Genomic DNA, 15,356 nt, shown 5'->3' on the forward strand with positions numbered 1-15,356 from the left:
AAGTGCATAGAATTCCAAGTCAGGGATGACATGCTAGAAGTGGCCTCTCCCACATAAAACTTGCTATCGGTCTAGTAAAGTAGTCAATTGCTTAGGGACAATTTCGCAACTCCTACCACCACTTTTCCACACTTGCTATATTTACTTTATCGCTTCTTTATCTAAACAGCCCATAGTTTTTATTTACGTGCTCTTTATTATCTTGCAAACCTATCCAAAAACACCTACAAAGTACTTCTAGTTTCATACTAGTTTCCGGTAAAGCGAACGTGAGGGAATATTTGTTCTACCTTTAGCTCCTCGTTGGGTTCGACACTCTTACTTATCGAAAGAGGCTACAATTGATCCCCTATACTTGTGGGTTATCAAGTACCAACCTACATCCCCTACATCTGCTAGCCTACCACTAGAAGAGGTCATGCAACATACTCAACTATGTTAGAGCCCATAATAGCTTGTGGCTGCACACGGAAGTTTCTAGCATGAATAATCTTATGATCCCTTTGAGCCTGGGTGTTGAACCTTAGGATGATCACACGGGTACTCCGGGATATCCTAGGATAACACTGGATTCTCCAGGTGCCCGCAACCAATCCACCCAGATGTGTGTTTAAGTAGCCACCTTATGTTAACCATTAATTAACAATCTCACATCTGTCATGGATACACTCAAACCCAATCCACGTCTATGAGCATAGCATGGCAATATAAGCATAACGTTGAAGTAACTCCCAGGGGTTTGATAATAAAACAGGTAATAGGTTCTACCTCATCAACTACTTCCCAATACCCACAAATTAATCACATCCTAATCATGCAGTGTTTGAGGGTTGTAACTAATGCATAAACATAGGTATGAAAAGAGTATGATCAATGTGTTACTTGCCTTGCTGACGATCTGCAAACCCTAGAGACTCGTAGTTGCACGCTTCGCACTCCGGGAATTCTATCGCAAACAAACAATAGCATTCATAAGCAATCAAGCATAGATGCAAGGGTAAAACTCAAATAAGAAGATCAAATCTTAAAATTCAGCTGAAGAGCTTCAATTTGCAAAAAGAAACAATCGAATCGGAGATACGGAACTGAAACTACTGTCAAAAGAACTTCGAAATCAAATCTGCTTGAACCCAAATTTTAAATTGTCAAAATCATGTTCAAGTTGATTAAAGAGAGAGAGGGGCTCGAGACAAAGATTTTGGCGTTAGTTTCACTGGATTTGGACAAACGGTTGAGAAGTTACGAGAGTTTCAAGATCAGGGGCTAATCTACGATAAAAGTAATCACGGATAGGTCCCTGGCAGAAAAGAAAATAAAAATAAAAGACTACGGCGCGAACGTTCGTTAACAGAGACGTACGAATGAAAACGTTCGTTAAGAACGAACTAACGAGCGAACGCTCGCTAAATAACAAAACCGAAAAAACAAACCAAACCGAACCGATCTAAAAAAACCGAACCTAGGGTTTTATAAAAACCGGTGGTTTTACCTAAAACCGAAAAAATTGGCGGCGGATCCGCGAGGTCAACGGCGGCAGCGGGGCAGCGAGATGCGGTGGGCGGGGCAGCGTGGGCGACGGCGGCGCGGGCGCGGGTGGCTGGCAGCGACGCGGTACTGCAGGTGGCGGCACGGGGCAGCAGCGGGTGGTGGCAGCGGCGAGGCGGTGGCGGCGACGAGTGGTGCGGGGCTCGAGGTGGGGAGGCGAGGGGCGGCGGCTTATAAGGAGGGAAGGGGGTGTGCCTCGGGGAGGGGGCCAGCCGGCGGCGCGGCGGCGTCGGACTACTTCGGGAGTCCGGCTCGGGGTCGAAGGTGATGGCGGCGCGGGAGTGGGCCGGTTGGGCTTCGGCCAAGTCGGTCCGGAACCTTTTTTTAAAATAATTCCGCCAAAAGAAAAATCCTAAAGAAATATAAAACATTTCTAAAAATGCCAAAAATAATTTTCACCGTCTAAATAAAATATTTAGAACAAACTGAACATTTTCTTGGCCTAAAAATGCAATTTTGAAAATTCATATTTTTCTAATTCAAATAAAATAGCAATAAAATCCAAATAAAATTATTTATTTGATTTTAATATTTTTTTCTCCGATATTTCTTTTGTTTTGGAGAAGTCATATTATCTCCTCTCATATATTTTGATATTGAAATATTTCGGAGAGAAAAATAATTAAAACCAAAATGATCCTCTTTTCAATATTTGAGAAGATTCAAATATGAAAAGATAAGCGAAATCCCCAACTCTCTCCGTGGGTCCTTGAATTGCTTAGGATTTCTAGGATCGCAAACGAAAAGCAAATAAAATATGATATGCATATGATGACCTATGTATAACATTCCAAATCAAAAATTTGGGATGTTACAAACCTACCCCCCTTAAGATGAATCTCGTCCTCGAGATTCGGGTTGGCTAGAAAAAAGGTGTGGATGGTCTTTGCGTAAGTCTTCCTCTCGTTCCCAGGTAGCTTCATCCTCAGCATGGTGGCTCCACTGAACTTTGCAAAACTTAATAACCTTGCTGCGTGTAACTCGGCTGGCAAACTCGAGAATCTTGACTGGTTTCTCCTTGTAGGTCAGATCACTATCCAACTGAATTGTTTCTAGGGGCACTGTATCTCTCAGAGGAATATCGGCCATCTCAGCATGGCACTTCTTCAACTGAGAAACGTGAAACACATCATGAACTCCTGACAGTCCTTCGGGTAATCCCAACTTGTAGGCTACTTCTCCCATACGTTCCAAAACTTGGTATGGTCCTACAAATCTCGGGGCTAACTTTCCCTTAACTCCAAAGCGTTTTACTCCTCGCAGAGGTGACACTCGAAGATATGCTATGTCTTCAATTTCATAGACTACCTCCTTGCGTTTTGAGTCTACATAACTCTTCTGTCTGGACTGAGCCACCTTCAGTCTACCCCGAATCAACTTAACCTTCTCTTCAGACTCTTTAATCAAATCTGGTCCAAACAACTAACGGTCTCCTACTTCATCCCACATCAACGGTGTTCTGCACCTCCTTCCATACAATGCTTCCAAAGGTGCCATCTTCAAACTGGCTTGGTAACTGATGTTGTATGAGAACTCAGCGTAAGGCAAATTGTCATCCCAACTGGATCCATAGTCTAGCGCACAAGCTCTCAACATATCTTCCAGAATCTGATTGACTCTCTCGGTTTGTCCATCTGTCTGCGGATGAAAGGCTGTACTAAACTCTAGCCTGGTACCGAAAGTCTGATGCAACTGATGCCAAAACTTCGAGGTAAACTGTGTTCCTCATCTGATACGATGGTCCTCAGAACTCCATGCAGACATACGATCCTGGTCATATATATCTTGGCCAACTTCACACTTGTATAGGTGGTCTTCACTGGGATAAAGTGAGTCACTTTGGTCAAACGATCCACTACTACCCAGATAGAATCATATCCTGATCGGGTCCTGGGTAATCCGGTGATGAAATCCTTGCCAAGCTTGTCCCACTTCCATTCAGGTATCGGCATAGGCTGCAGTAATCCTGCTGGCTTCTAATGCTCTGCCTTCACTCTCTGACATACATCACATACGGCTACATACTCGGCAATATCCTTCTTCATACCATTCCACCAGAAACGCTCCTTCAAATCCAAATACATCTTGGTGTTTCCGGGGTGTATCGAGTATGGCGAGTCATGAGCTTTCTGTAGTATCAACTTCCTGATATCTGCATTATTGGTACATAAACACGGTCCTCAAACCACAAGGTGTCATGCTCATCCTCACTAAAACCTTTGGCCTTTCCTTTACTCATTTTCTCCTTTATCTTGGCAATCTCTTTGTCATCCTTCTGAGCTTCACGAATCTTTCCCAATAATGTTGACTGAACCTCCATTGCTGCCACAAAACCTCTAGGGACTATCTCCAACCGAAGCTCCCTGCGATCCTCGGCTAACTCCTTTGGCAATCCTCCGCTTATGAGGGTATTGATATAACTCTTCTGGCTCAAAGCATCTGCTATGACATTGGCCTTTCCTGGATGACAATGCAGCTTCATATCATAATCCTTTATAAGCTCCAACCATCTCCTCTTCCTGAGATTCAGCTCCTTCTGTGTGAAAATGTACTTCAAACTCTTATGATTCGTGTACACATCACAACGATTTCCAATAAGAAAATGTCTCCAGGTCTTGAGCGCATGTATTATGGCTGCTAACTCCAAATCATGCATGGCATAGTTCATTTCATGCGGTCGAAGCTGACGTGAGGCATATAAAACAACTCTTCGGTCTTGCATAAGCACACCTCCAAGTCCTAAGCGAGAAGCGTCGCAATACCTTGGAAATCCTTGCGTATATCTGGTAGAATCAGCACTGGGGATGTAACCAAATGTTTCTTCACCTCCTGAAAACATGCCTCACATTTAGTTTTCCATTTGATCTTGGTGTCCTTCTTCAACAGCTCCATCATAGGCTTCGCAATCTTGGGAAAATTCTCAATGAATCTCCAATAATATCCCGCGAGTCCAAGAAAACTGCGGATCTCTCCAACTGAGGTGGGTGCCAACCACTCGGTGACTGACTGAACCTTGGTAGGGTCTACTGCTATACCTTCTCCTGATATAACATGTCCAAGGAATCCAACTTCCTTCAACCAAAACTCAGATTTGCTGAACTTGGCATACAACTGATGTTCCCTGAGTTTCTCGAGAACCAAACGCAAATGCTCCTTGTGTTCCTCTTCATTCTTCGAGTATACCAAGATATCATCAATGAACACCACGACAAACTTATCCAAGAACTCCATGAACACCTTATTCATCATACTCATAAAATAGGCAGGAGCGTTAGTCAATCCAAATGACATAACCGTGTACTCATATAGCCCGTACCTTGTGGTGAAGGCTGTCTTTGGTATATCATGTTCTCGGATCTTCAACTGGTGGTATCCTGATCGCAGATCGATCTTGGAAAATACCTTAGCTCCTTGCAACTGGTCGAAGAAATCATTGATCATCGGTAGTGGGTACTTGTTCTTGATCGTCACTTCATTCAATGCACGATAATCAACAACCATTCTCAAAGCTCCATCCTTCTTCTCAACCAAGAGCATTGGGGCTCCCCATGGTGATGAACTTCGTCGAATGTAACCTTTCTCCAATAACTCCTTGATCTGCTTCTTAATCTCCTCCAGATCATTTGCGGGCATCCGGTATGGTCTCTTCGATATTGGTCCGGTGCCTGGCAACAGCTCTATCAAAAACTCAATGTCTCGATCCGGCGGCATGCCTGGTAGTTCCTCTAGAAATACATCTTGGTAATCCTTCACTACATGCACTTCCTCCTGAACATCTCCCGTGAGAGAATTTACTTGGGTCCTCCTCGGCGCATGCCTGGATACATACTTGATCCTTTTTCCCTCCGGGGTGGTGAGCAGAATTGACCTACTAGCATAGTCAATGTTTCCTCCATACTTCGATAACCAATCCATACCTAGTATCACATCCAATCCTTGTGACTCCAAAATTATTAGATCTGAGGGGAAAATATGGCTACCAATGGTTAAGGGTATCCGATCGCACCATCGGCTGGCCATATACTCTGCACCTGGTGAGCTTACTAACAAGGGTGTCCTAAGGGCTAAGGTGGGTAACTTAAACTTGTCCACAAATCCCCTTGAAATGTATGAATGAGATGCACCAGTATCAAATAGAACAAGAGCGGTAAATGAAATTACCAAAAACTTACCGATGACTGCATCTGGCTGCTCTTCAACCTCTTCCACGTTCACGTGGTTCACTTGTCCCCTGTTGAAAGGGTTGGGCTTCTTCCCAGAGCTTCCATTGCCGTTACCATTCTTTGCTTCAGAACACGCAGTGGTGTAATGTCCAGTCTTCCCGCACTTGAAACAAGTAATGTGACTTAGATCCTTCTTGGCAGGCGTTGCTGGGTTAGAGCGGTTCTGATTGCTGCCTGCTCCATTCCCATTTCCATTCTTGGGGCCACTGTGGTTATCCAAACTTCCCCCATTGTGGGTATGGCCTCCATGGTTATGGGTATATCCTCCCGAGTTCGGGGTGAAACGAGGCTTCTGCTGAGCTCCTGAATTGTACTTCCATTGTCCATACTTCCTCTTGCGGCTCTCAATTTGCTGCTGCTTCCCTTCAATCATAAGAGCCCTGTCTACCAACTCCTGGTAGTTAGCGAATGTCGCTACCATCAACTGCATGCTCAGCTCATCATTCAACCCTTCCATAAACTTCTCCTGCTTCGCGGCATCGATGGCCACATCATCTGGGGCACAGCGAGCTAACTCCCTAAACTCATCCACAAACTGCCCCATAGTACGGTTTCCTTGGCGTAAGTTGCGAAACTCATGCTTCTTCATGCTCATAGCTCCAGTTGAGACATGTGCAGTGTGGAAGGCTTGCTGAAACTGATCCCAAGTGATATTGGCTATAGGGAAAGTGGTTGTGTAATTCTCCCACCATGAGGTTGCCGGTCCATCCAATTGATGTGCGGCAAAACGCACCTTCTCAGCATGTGTGCAACCTGCGGTGGTCAACTCCCTTCCAATCCTGCGTAGCCAGTCATCAGCAACTATTGGCTCGGTGCTACTGGAAAACACCGGTGGCTGCAACTTCAGAAAACGAGCTAAGTTGTCAACGGGAGGTGGTGGCGGTGGGTTGTTGTTGTTGTTGTTGCCTTGGTTCTGAACTAGTTTCTATATCAAGGCATTCTGCTGCTGAATCAACTGGGTGATCTCTGGTGGGAAGACAAATCCGGTGTCACGTCTCGGAGGCATCTGATGAGTTTAGAGGGGAGAGATTACAATAGAATGAGGTCTAGTGAGGAAGCACTACCCATATGCACATGAGACAAACACATTCATATCACACCAATCAATTCAAACAAGGGCATACAATCGATCTAACTATCGTTACAAATGTGCTCAGACTACTACTATATACATGGGGGATTACTACTAATAATATGGCGGTCTACTAGAAATTTTGATCGGTGGAAGACTCCATGATATCTGCTCCAGCTTCGTCTTCATAGTCATCTTCACTACTGTCGGGGTCACAGTCGGCGTCGTCGATGATGATGTAGTCCTCGGGATGATCGTCATCTCCTCCTGGCGCGGGGTCTCCCATGAATACTCCTAGCTTCCTTGTTAGGTCGTCGTTCTTCTCCACTAGTATTGTGATCTCCTCGTATCCGTCACGTGTAGACTTGAGTTCCTCTTCTAGCTCCATGTTCCTGGTCATCACCTTTTTCAAATCTATCATGCTTGCGCACATCTGGTTCTCCTGGCGTCGAATGTGCTGGTTTAACTCCTGGATGAAAGTTGCAATGGACCGGTCCCTCCTGGTGCTGATCATCTCCCATTGCTCATCTCGGCGCCCACATATCTGGTAGATAGTGTCCTTAAGATCCTTGTGATAAACTTCGCCGATGCGTCCCATGGCGATGTGGGCAGCCATGCTCTTTCCTAGACTCCAGGTTGGTGCATCAAAGGAAAACTCTATGGGCTCAATGACTGGCATGAATGTTCTTCCTGGAACTTGAACTCGAATCATCCAATGCTCCTCTTCTGGTAAAGTGGCTGTGTAGGTCCCGGTGAAGCTTGGTATTCTGATGTTCAGGTACCTAGTGACTTCCTTCAAGTGTCTTCATCCGGTTGGGCAAACTTATTCCTTGAGTCCGCCATCCTAGAGAGTAGAAAATGGAGAGGAGTCAGAAATGAGTAGAGAAGAGTGACTGATACGTCTCCAACGTATCTATAATTTTTTATTGTTCCATGCTATATTATATTCTGTTTTGTACATTAATGGGCTTTATTATATACTTTTATATTGTTTTTGGGACTAACCTATTAACCGGAGGCCCAGCCCAGAATTGCTGTTTTTTGCCTATTTCAGAGTTCCACAGAAAAAGAAAATATCAAACGGAGTCCAAACGGAATGAAACCTTCGGGAACGTGATTTTCGGAACGAACGTGATCCAGAGGACTTGGACCCTACGTCAAGACATCAACCAGGAGGGCACAAGGTAGGGGGGTGCGCCTACCCCCCTGGGCGCGCCCTCCACCCTCGTGGGCCCCACGTTGCTCCACCGACGTACTTCTTCCTCCTATATATACCTACGTACCCCCCAAACTACCAGATACGAAGCCAAAAACCTAATTCCACCGCCGCAACCTTCTGTACCCGTGAGATCCCATCTTGGGGCCTTTACCGGAGCTCCGCCGGAGGGGGCATCGATCACGGAGGGCTTCTACATCAACACCATAGCCTCTCCGATGATGTGTGAGTAGTTTACCTCAGACCTTCGGGTCCATAGTTATTAGCTAGATGGCTTCTTCTCTCTTTTTGGATCTCAATACAATGTTCTCCCCCTCTCTTGTGGAGATCTATTCGATGTAATCTTCTTTTGCAGTGTGTTTGTTGAGACCGATGAATTGTGGGTTTATGATCAAGTTTATCTATGAACAATATTTGAATCTTCTCTGAATTCTTTTATGTATGATTGGTTATCTTTGCAAGTCTCTTCAAATTATCAGTTTGGTTTGGCCTACTAGATTGATCTTTCTTGCAATGGGAGAAGTGCTTAGCTTTGGGTTCAATCTTGCGGTGTCCTTTCCCAGTGACAGTAGGGGCAGCAAGGCACATATTGTATTGTTGCCATCGAGGATAACAAGATGGGGTTTATATAATATTGCATGAGTTTATCCCTCTACATCATGTCATCTTACTTAAAGCGTTACTCTGTTCTTATGAACTTAATACTCTAGATGCATGCTGGATAGCGGTCGATGTGTGGAGTAATAGTAGTAGATGCAGGCAGGAGTCGGTCTACTTGTCTCGGACGTGATGCCTATATACATGATCATACCTAGATATTCTCCTAACTATGCTCAATTCAGTCAATTGCTCAACAGTAATTTGTTCACCCACCGTAACACTTATGCTCTTGAGAGAAGCCACTAGTGAAACCTATGGCCCCCGGGTCTATTTTCCATCATATTAATCTCCCGTCAACAAGTTATTTCTAGCATTGTCTTTATTTTTCTTTCTTTACTTTGCATCTTTATCATAAAAATACCAAAAATATTTTCTTATCATATCTATCAGATCTCACTCTCGTAAGTGACCGTGAAGGGATTGACAACCCCTTTATTGCGTTGGTTGCGAGGATTTATTTGTTTGTGTAGGTGCGAGGGACTCGTGCGTGGCCTCCTACTGGATTGATACCTTGGTTCTCAAAAACTGAGGGAAATACTTACGCTACTTTGCTGCATCACCCTTTCCTCTTCAAGGGAAAACCAACGCAGTGCTCAAGAGGTAGCAAGAAGGATTTCTGGCGCCGTTGCCGGGGAGGCTTACGCAAGGTCAACTCAAGATTTGGACTCCCGACAACGAGCCATTTCTGGCGCCGTTGCCAGGGAGTCTATGCAAAAGTCAACCTACCAACTACCCATCACAAACCCTTATCTCCCGCATTACATTATTTGCCATTTGCCTCTCGCTTTCCTCTCCCCCACTTCACCCTTGCTGTTTTATTCACCCTCTCTTTTCCGTTCGCATTTTTTCGCTTGCTTCTTGTTTGCTCGTGTGTTGGATTGCTTGCTTGTCACCATGGCTCAAGATAATACTAAGTTGTGTGACTTTACCAATACCAACAATAATGATTTTCTTAGCACTCCGATTGCTCCTCTTACCGATACTGAATCTTGTGAAATCAATGCTGCTTTGTTGAATCTTGTCATGAAAGATCAATTCGCCGGCCTTCCTAGTGAAGATGCCGCTACCCATCTAAATAGCTTCGTTGATTTGTGTGATATGAAAAAGAAGAAAGATGTGGATAATGATATTGTTAAATTGAAGCTATTTCCTTTTTCGCTTAGAGATCGTGCTAAAGCTTGGTTTTCATCTTTGCCTAAAAATAGTATTGATTCTTGGAATAAGTGCAAAGATGCTTTTATCTCTAAGTATTTTCCTCCCGCTAAGATCATCTCTCTTAAAAACAATATTATGAATTTTAAGCAACTTGATCATGAACATGTTGCACAAGCTTGGGAGAGGATGAAATTAATGATACGTAATTGTCCTACACATGGTTTGAATTTGTGGATAATCATACAATTTTTTTATGCCGGATTGAATTTTGCTTCTAGAAATCTTTTAGATTTGGCCGCGGGAGGCACTTTTATGGAAATCACTTTAGGAGAAGCTACTAAAATCCTAGATAATATTATGGTTAATTATTCTCAATGGCACACTGAAAGATCTACTAATAAAAAAGTGCATGCGATAGAAGAAATTAATGTTTTGAGTGGAAAGATGGATGAACTTTTGAAATTATTTGCTAGTAAAAATGTTTCTTCTGAGCCTAATGACATGCCTTTGTCTACTTTGATTGAGAATAATAATGAATCTATGGATCTGAATTTTGTTGGTAGGAATAATTTTGGTAGCAACGCGTATAGAGGAAACTTTAATCCTAGGCCATACCCTAGTAACTCCCCCAATAATTATGGTAATTCCTACAACAATTCTTATGGAAATTTTAATAAGATGCCTTCTGAATTTGAGACTACTGTTAAATAATTTATGAATTCACAAAAGAATTTCAGTGCTTTGCTTGAAGAAAAATTGCTTAAAGTTGATGAATTGGCTAGGAACGTTGATAGAATTTCTCTTGATGTTGATTCTTTGAAACTTAGATCTATTCCACCTAAGCATGATATCAATGAGTCTCTCAAAGCCATGAGAATTTCCATTGATGAGTGCAAAGAAAGAACCGCTAGGATGCGTGCTAAGAAAGATTGCTTTGTGAAAGCGTGTTCTTCTAATTTCTATGAAAATAAAGATGAAGATCTAAAAGTTATTGATGTGTCCCCTATTAAATTTTTGTTTTGCAATATGAATCTTGATAATGATGGGACTCAATATGATCCACCTTTACCTAGAAGGCGTTCCAAAAATTCGGAGTCTTTAGATCTTGATGTAAAATTGGTAAAAGTGGGATTGAAGAGATCAAAACTCTAGATATTAATGAACCCACTATTTTGGATTTCAAGGAATTTAATTATAATAATTGCTCTTTGATAGATTGTATTTCCTTGTTGCAATCCGTGCTAAATTCTCCACATGCTTATAGCCAACATAAAGCTTTTACTAAACATATCGTTGATGCTTTGATGCAATCTTATGAAGAAAAACTTGAGTTGGAAGTTTCTATCCCTAGAGAACTTTATGATGAGTGGGAACCTACTATTAAAATTAAAATTAAAGATCATGAATGCTATGCTTTATGTGATTTGGGTGCTAGTGTTTCCACGATCCCAAAAACATTGTGCGATTTGCTAGGTTTCCGTGATTTTGATGATTGCTCTTTAAACCTGCACCTTGCGGATTCCACCATTAAGAAACATATGGGAAGAATTAATGATGTTCTTATTATTGCAAATAGGAATTATGTGCCCGTAGATTTTATTGTTCTTGATATATATTGAAATCCTTCATGTCCTATTATTCTTGGCACACCTTTCCTTGGAACGATCGGTGCAATTATTGATATGAAGGAAGGAAATATTAGATTCCCATTTCCGTTAAGGAAAGGCATGGAACACTTTCCTAGAAAGAAAATAAAATTACCATATGAATCTATCATGAGAGCCACTTCTGGATTGCCTACCAAAGATGGCAATACCTAGATCTATCCTTGCTATTATGCCTAGCTAGGGGCGTTAAACGATAGCGCTTGTTGGGAGGCAACCCAATTTTATTTTTAGTTTGGCATGATACACACGTCGTGCATGTATCGTCTGGTAATGTCGTCCATATAGCAGTGCTTGTAAAATATACACTGGTCTCCCAAATTACACGCGTAACCCGCCGGTTTTACTTACAGACCTCGGGCCCTCGGTTTCATTACGCCTGTATTTTACGCGTTGTTTCCGATGACGAGTAAATTACACTTGTATGTTAATACAGGTTTGGAATAAACCAGAGCTCCCAAGCGCGGCCTTACCGTTTCATGCCGTTCAGTTTCTCGAAGGTGCTCATAGGTGTCCGATGATCCTGGCTTCCTGAATGAGCAGCGGGCGCTATATCAGACCATCCGTAGGGCCCGCGAGGCCCTCTCCGTTGTCCTTCGAGTTGTTGCGCTTGTCGTGGCGCCGAGCATTGTTAACATCGTCAACGAACATGAGGATTCAGGAGATGACTTTATTTTGACTGGATGACACTAGGGACCCACTAGGGCCCCGTACGCACGCAAGTGCCTCCTTATTATGTACAACTATATTTTTTTTTGCTTTCTCCTGGTTTCCTGACATCACGGTCCCACACCATTGTCAACCTATGTAGTCAATATAAACGAGAGAATTGCACAAGGTGCGGCCGACAGCTGGGACCAAGCAGCTCGAGCAGTATTTGTGTTTTTGAGGTGTGAGCACTGCAGAGTTTTTCTTGGCGATGATTTCGTTGTTGTTCAGAGGAGAGCAGGGTATTAACTGGGTGGGTTGTGGCCCGTCTAGCCCAGGCCAGATACTAATTTTTTCAAGATGAAAATGGCTAGCCCAGCTATACGTCTTTTTGAGCAATACCCAGGCAAGGTCAACTTGTTATTCTCCGCCCCGCTGGGCTGCAAATCTTTCCTAGGAGGGATGCATTAGGCTTAACAGGAAAATGGGCTTTAAAAATAATAAATGGGATGTAATTATAAAAACTGGGCAGTAACTATAAAAAATGCACCAAACACGAAATTAGTTTATAAAATATTATTTATGGATTTTGAAAATCTTAAATTTTCATTGTTGCGCGCGCAATGTTTCGTTGGATTTTTACGTAATACAAATTTATATTTAATCTAACTAGAAATTTGGGATAAAAATATTTCGGATCCCGTCAAAATGTGGGAAATTTAATTGAATTCTGTCTTCAATGATTGGTTGAAATTATTAATCGTTGTCCTAGCTAGAAAATGGGCTGTACTTTTAACAAACTGTAAATGGGCTGTTGTAAATTCCATTAGAGTTCAAAAATGGGTTGTACATTCTTACAAAACGCAAATGGGCTATAAGTTCTCTGCCACGCACTTGTGGGCCTACTAAGTGACGCGTCCCCTAAGAAAATAAGTTGACGCGTATGCAAGGCTTTGTCAACTTATTATAGTCAACACACGGTTCTAGCAGCAGTGGCCGTTGGATGTCTATCCAACGGATGTCGTGCTTCTTCTTCAATCTCGGATGTTCTTAGCTTCGGCCGCCCAAAAAATGATTCCTCCCCCTGACATCTGGGGCGCACCATTTCGGAGGCTGACCTGTGGGCCTACTAAGTTGGAGCGTACCAAGGGCTTTGTCAACTTAGTCAATATAAACGATTCTAGCTTCAGTGACCGTACGATGTCCATCCAACGGCCGTAGTGCTTCTTCAACATCTGGTCTTTTTGGTCCAGCCGCCCAAAGCAGCACCGGTCGTGCCGTCTGCTCCTGCCTCCCGTGGCCGGCTGTGCTGCCGCGGAGGCCTCACCGCCCCCATACTACTCCCACCGCTGGCCAGGCCATCCCTCCACTCACCCACACTCCCTGTTATTCTGCGGCGACGGCAGCCTCACACCGCAGCCGAACCAGTGAACCCTCGTACTCCTCTCTGCACGGGCTTCCACTGCTGCGTCTTCCCCGGCTCCGCGTCGTCCCCTTCCTAGGCCTCGCCGTCGTCCACCGCCCTGGTGCTCTCGGTGTGGCGTGGTCAACGACCGACTTCCATCGGAAGAGTACTGTACGTGGAGAGGCTGACAGCTGGGTCCACGGCGGCCGCAAGGAAGTGCCTCCTTATTACGCGCAAAATAATTATTCCTCCACCTGACAGAGGGGACCCATCGGACGGGCCACCAGTATTTTGCGAAAAAAATCATTTCCCCCTGACTGCTGGGACCCACCGGACGGGCCACCGTATTTCGCGAAAAAAACATTCCCCCCGCTGTCAGCTCGGACCCACCGGAAGTGCCTCCTTATTACGCACAAAAAAATGAATACTCCCCCGGCTAGCTGGGACCCACCTTGGTGGGAGGCTGACTTGTGGGCCTACTAAGTTGACGGGGACGAAGGGCTTTGTCAACTTAGTCAATATGAACGATTCTAGCTCCAGTGACCGTACGATGTCCATCCAACGGCCGTAGTGCTTCTTCAACCTCTGCTCTTCTTGCTCCAGCCGCCCAAAGCAGCGCCGATCGTGCCGCATGCTCCTGCCTCCCGTGGCCGGCTGTGCTGCCGTAGATGCCTCACCGCCCCCTACTATTCCCACCGCTGGCCAGGCCCTGCGGCGACGGCAGCCTCACACCGCAGCCGAACCAGTGAACCCTCGTACTCCTCTCCACGCGGGCTTCCACTGCCGCGTCTTCCCCGGCTCCGCGTCGTCCCCTTCCTAGGCCTCGTCGTCGTCCACCACCGTGGTGCTCTCCACGCGGCGTGGTCAACGTGGTCAAGGAACGACTTCCATCGGAAGAGTACTGTACATGGAGAGGCTGACAGCTGGGTACACGGCCACAGCCCAGTTTTTTGTGATTTGCCAAGTAAGTCGCCTTGTCAGGCCTGTTGGGCTGCAAATCTTTCAAGACGAGGAGAGCTTTCATTCGGCTGGCCGAGAAAATAGCCCATCAGTAATGAGAAATGGGCTGTACATTTTCAAAACACATCAAACCGGCAATTAGTTTCAAATATCTTTTTTTTTCATTTCAAGATTTTAAATTACATTAAATTTTATGCGTGGAGAATTTGTTGGATTTTATATTGATATACATTTATTTTTAAAATCAGTTTGAATGTGAGTCGAAATTTCGGGATTAAAAACAGTTCGGACCGCACCGAAATATGCAAATTTTCGTATATTTTTTTAACAGTGGCCACAATATGGGCTGTAATGCTAACAAAAAGAATATGGGCTCCAAAAAAACCTTAAGAATTAGCAAATGGGCTGTAAATTATTAGAAATAATGGCAGATGGGTTGTATGCTGTTTTCCACAGATTTGAGGCTTTCCTAAAAAAATGGTTGACACACAAGCACTGACTGTTGGATGTCCATCCAACGGCCGTCGTGCTTCTTCAATCTCTTCTCTTCCTGCTCCAGCCGCTCAAACAAGCGCCGGCGGGACTGCCTGCTCCCTCCTCCCCGCGGCCGGCTGTGCTGCTGCATAGGCCTCACCGCCCCACCGTACTCCCATCGCTGGCCTAGCCATCCCTCTACTCACCCACACATGTTGTTATTCTCCGACGACGGCAGACGAACCAGTAAACCCTCGTACAGTCGTACTCCCCTCCGCGTGGGAAACAACTGCCGAGTCTTCCCTGCCTCCGTGTCGTCCCCTTCCTAGGCCTC

This window comes from Aegilops tauschii, chromosome 2 (assembly GCF_002575655.3).
Source record: "Aegilops tauschii subsp. strangulata cultivar AL8/78 chromosome 2, Aet v6.0, whole genome shotgun sequence".
Classification (NCBI taxonomy): Eukaryota; Viridiplantae; Streptophyta; class Magnoliopsida; order Poales; family Poaceae; genus Aegilops; species Aegilops tauschii.